The sequence below is a fragment of the Oryx dammah genome, unplaced genomic scaffold (assembly GCF_014754425.2).
Source record: "Oryx dammah isolate SB20612 unplaced genomic scaffold, SCBI_Odam_1.1 HiC_scaffold_2, whole genome shotgun sequence".
Classification (NCBI taxonomy): domain Eukaryota; kingdom Metazoa; phylum Chordata; class Mammalia; order Artiodactyla; family Bovidae; genus Oryx; species Oryx dammah.
In genome coordinates this window covers 106,588,279-106,593,048 of record NW_024070186.1, presented here as the reverse complement: position 1 = coordinate 106,593,048, position 4,770 = coordinate 106,588,279, and the positions used below count along the sequence as shown (strand labels likewise).

At 37.0% G+C, this 4,770-nt stretch overlaps 1 non-coding gene across 1 annotated transcript; it reads left to right on the top strand.

The window, feature by feature from the left end:
- The first annotated feature begins 4,444 nt into the window (after window positions 1-4,444).
- On the top strand, window positions 4,445-4,516 carry TRNAC-ACA. The gene has a single exon. It is a non-coding gene; the product is annotated as a tRNA-Cys (tRNA).
- The last annotated feature ends 254 nt before the right edge of the window (window positions 4,517-4,770 follow it).

Below are 4,770 nucleotides of genomic sequence, written 5' to 3'. Positions count from 1 at the left end.
CTTTTCACTTTGCTTATATTTTCCTTTGTTGTGCTGAAGCTTTTAATTTTAATTAGGTCCCATTGGTTTATTTTTGCTTTTATTTCCAGAATTCTGGGAGGTGAATCATAGAGGATCCTGCTGTGGTTTATGTCGGAGAGTGTTTTGCCTATGTTCTCCTCTAGGAGTTTTATAGTTTCTGGTCTTACATTTAGATCTTTAATCCATTTTGAGTTTATCTTTGTGTGCAGTGTTAGAAAGTGATCTAGTTTCATTCTTTTACAAGTGGTTGACCAGTTTTCCCAGCACCACTTGTTAAAGAGATTGTCTTTACTCCATTGTATATTCTTGCCTCCTTTGTCAAAGATAAGGTGTCCATATGTGTGTGGATTTATCTCTGGGCTTTCTATTTTGTTCCATTGATCTATATTTCTGTCTTTGTGCCAATACCACACTCTCTTGATGACTGTGGCTTTGTAGTAGAGCCTGAAGTCAGGCAGGTTGATTCCTCCAGTTCCATTCTTCTTTCTCAAGATTGCTTTGGCTACTCGTGGTTTTTTGTATTTCCATACAAATCTTGAAATTATTTGTTCTAGTTCTGTGAAAAATATTGCTGGAAGCTTGATAGGGATTGCATTGAATTTGTAAATTGCTTTGGGTAGTATACTCATTTTCACTATATTGATTCTTCCGATCCATGAACATGGTATATTTCTCCATCTATTAGTGTCCTCTTTGATTTCTTTCATCAGTGTTTTATAGTTTTCTATATATAGGTCTTTAGTTTCTTTAGGTAGATATATTCCTAAGTATTTTATTCTTTCTGTTGCAATGGTGAATGGAATTGTTTCCTTAATTTCTTTTTCTACTTTCTCATTATTAGTGTATAGGAATGCAAGGGATTTCTGTGTGTTGATTTTATATCCTGCAACTTTACTATATTCATTAATTAGTTCTAGTAATTTTCTGGTAGAGTCTTTAGGGTTTTCTATGTAGAGGATCATGTCATCTGCAAACAGTGAGAGTTTTACTTCTTCTTTTCCAATTTGGATTCCTTTTATTTCTTTTTCTGCTGATTGCTGTGGCTAAAACTTCCAGAACTATGTTGAATAGTAGTGGTGAAAGTGGGCACCCTTGTCTTGTTCCTGACTTTAGGGGAAATGCTTTCAATTTTTCAACATTGAGGATAATGTTTGCGGTGGGTTTGTCATATATAGCTTTTATTATGTTAAGGTATGTTCCTTCTATTCCTGCTTTCTGGAGAGTTTTTATCATAAATGGATGTTGAATTTTGTCAAAGGCCTTCTCTGCATCTATTGAGATAATCATATGGCTTTTATTTTTCAATTTGTTAATGTGGTGAATTACATTGATTGATTTGCAGATGTTGAAGAATCCTTGCATCCCTGGGATAAAGCCCACTTGGCTATGGTGTATGATCTTTTTAATGTGTTGTTGGATTCTGATTGCTAGAATTTTGTTGAGGATTTTTGCATCTATGTTCATCAGTGATATTGGCCTATAGTTTTCTTTTTTTGTAGTACCTTTGTCAGGTTTTGGTACTAGGGTGATGGTGGCCTCATAGAGTTTGGAAGTTTCCCTTCTTCTGCAATTTTCCGGAAGAGTTTGAGTAGGATAGGTGTTAACTCTTCTCGAAATTTTTGGTAGAATTCAGCAGTGAAGCCATCTGGACCTGGGCTTTTGTTTGCTGGAAGATTTCTGATTACAGTTTCTATTTCCGTGCTTGTGATGTGTCTGTTAAGATTATCTATTTCTTCCTGGTTCAGTTTTGGAAAATTGTACTTTTCTAAGAATTTGTCCATTTCTTCCACGTTGTCCATTTTATTGGCATATAATTGCTGATAGTAGTCTCTTATGATCCTTTGTATTTCTGTGTTATCTGTTGTGATCTCTCCATTTTCATTTCTAATTTTATTGATTTGATTTTTCTCTTTTTGCTTCTTGATGAGTCTGGCTAATGGTCTGTCAATTTTATTTATCCTTTCAAAGAACCAGCTTTTGGCTTTGTTGATTTTTGCTATGGTCTCTTTTGTTTCTTTTGCATTTATTTCTGCCCTAATTTTTAAGATTTCTTTCCTTCTGCTAACTCTGGGGTTCTCCAATTCTTCCTTTTCTAGTTGCTTTAGGTGTAGAGTTAGGTTATTTATTTGACTTTTTTCTTGTTTCTTGAGGTATGCCTGTATTGCTATGAACTTTCCTCTTAGCACTGCTTTTATAGTGTCCCACAGGTTTTGGGTTGTTGTGTTTTCATTTTCATTAGTTTCTATGCATATTTTGATTTCTTTTTTGATTTCTTCTGTGATTTGTTGTTTATTCAGAAGCGTGTTGTTCAGCCTCCATATGTTGGAATTTTTAATAGTTTTCCTCCTGTAATTGAGATCTAATCTTAGTGCATTATGGTCAGAAAAGATGCTTGGAATGATTTCGATTTTTTTGAATTTATCAAGGTTATATTTATGGCCCAGGATGTGATCTATCCTGGAGAAGGTTCCATGAGCACTTGAGAAAAAGGTGAAATTAATTGTTTTGGGGTGAAATGTCCTATAGATATCAATTAGGTCTAACTGGTCTAATGTATCATTGAAAGTTTGCGTTTCTTTGTTAATTTTCTGTTTAGTTGATCTGTCCATATGTGTGAGTGGGGTATTAAAGTCTCCCACTCTTATTGTGTTATTGTTAATTTCCCCTTTCATACTTGTTAGCATTTGTCCTACATATTGCGGTGCTCCTATATTGGGTGCATATATATTTATAATTGTTATATCTTCTTCTTGGATTGATCCTTTGACCATTACGTAGTGGCCTTCTTTGTCTCTTTTCACAGTCTTTGTTTTAAAGTCTATTTTATCGGATATGAGTATTGCCACTCCTGCTTTCTTTTGGTCTCTATTTGCATGCAGTATCTTTTTCCAACCCTTCACTTTCAGTCTGTATGTGTCCCTTGTTTTGAGGTGGGTCTCTTGTAAGCAGCATATAGAGGGTTCTTGTTTTTGTATCCATTCGGCCAGTCTTTGCCTTTTGGTTGGGGCATTCAATCCATTTACGTTTAAGGTAATTATTGATAAGTATGATCCTGTTGCCATTTACTTTATTATTTTGGGTTCGGGTTTATACTCCCTTTTTGTGTTTCCTTTCTAGAGAATATCCTTTAGAATTTGTTGGAGAGTTGGTTTGGTGGTGCTGTATTCTTTCAGCTTTTGCTTGTCTGTAAAGCTTTTGATTTCTCCTTCGTATTTGAATGAGATCCTTGCTGGGTATAGTAATCTGGGCTGTAGGTTATTTTCTTTCATCACTTTAAGTATGTCTTGCCATTCCCTCCTGGCCTGAAGAGTTTCTATTGAGAGATCAGCTGTTATCCTTATGGGAATCCCCTTGTGTGTTATTTGTTGTTTTTCCCTTGCTGCTTTTAATAGTTGTTCTTTGTGTTTGATCGTTGTTAATTTGATTAATATGTGTCTTGGGGTGTTTCGCCTTGGGTTTATCCTATTTGGAACTCTCTGGGTTTCTTGGACTTGGGTGATTATTTCCTTCCCCATTTTAGGGAAGTTTTCAACTATTATCTCCTCAAGGATGGACTGGTTGGATCTCCTTGCAGTCCAAGGGACTCTCAAGAGTCTTCTCCAACACCATAGTTCAAAAGCATCAATTCTTCAGTGCTCAGCTTTCTTCACAGTCCAACTTTCACATCCATACATGACCACAGGAAAAACCATAGCCTTGACTAGACGGAACTTTGTTGGCAAAGTACTGTCTCTGCTTTTCAATATGCTAAGTTGGTCATAACTTTTCTTCCAAGGAGTAAGCGTCTTTTAATTTCATGGCTGCAGTCACCATCTGCAGTGATTTTCGATACCAGAAAAATAAAATCTGACACCGTTTCCACCGTTTCCCCATCTATTTCCCATGAAGTGATGGGACCAGATGCCATGATCTTTGTTTTCTGAATGTTGAGCTTGAAGCCAACTTTTTCACTCTCCAATTTCACTTTCATCAAGAGGCTTTTTAGTTCCTTTTCACTTTCTGCCATAAAGGTGGTGTCATCTGCATATCTGTGGTTATTGATATTTCTCTGGCAATCTTGATTCCAGCTTGTGCTTCTTCCAGCCCAGTGTTTTTCATGATGTACTCTACACAGAAGTTAAATAAGCAGGGTGACAATATACAGCCTTGACGTACTCCTTTTCCTATTTGGAACCAGTCTCTTGTTCCATGTCCAGTTCTAACTGTTGCTTCCTGACCTGCATACAGGTTTCTCAAAAGGCAGGTCAAGTGATCTAGTATTCCCATGTCTTTCAGAATTTTCCAGTTTATTGTGGTCCACACAGTCAAAGGCAAAAACACTGGTAGAGCAACTCAAACTAAGATTATGCCATGAGCAACTGGCTCATAACAAGAAATTATAATATAATGGCAAATCTGGAAGAATCATTTGCCCAGTTTGACTTCCCTGGTGGCTTAGATGGTAAAGCGTCTGCCTACAATGCAGGAGACCCGGGTTCAATCCCTGGGTTGGGAAGATCTCCTGGAGAAGGAAATAGTAACCCACTCCAGTATTCTTGCTTGGAAAATCCCATGGACGGAAGAGCCTGGTAGGCTACAGTCCATGGCGTCACAACGAGTCGGACACGACTGAGTGACTTCACTGTTAAGGGAAGTAAGAAACTTGACTGTGGATTTATGATGAGAATATAGTTAGAAGCATCTCTGAGTAGACGAAAGAGAATGGGAAAAGCTTCTGTCACTGTTAAAGCAATAAAGGTCAAGGGAAAA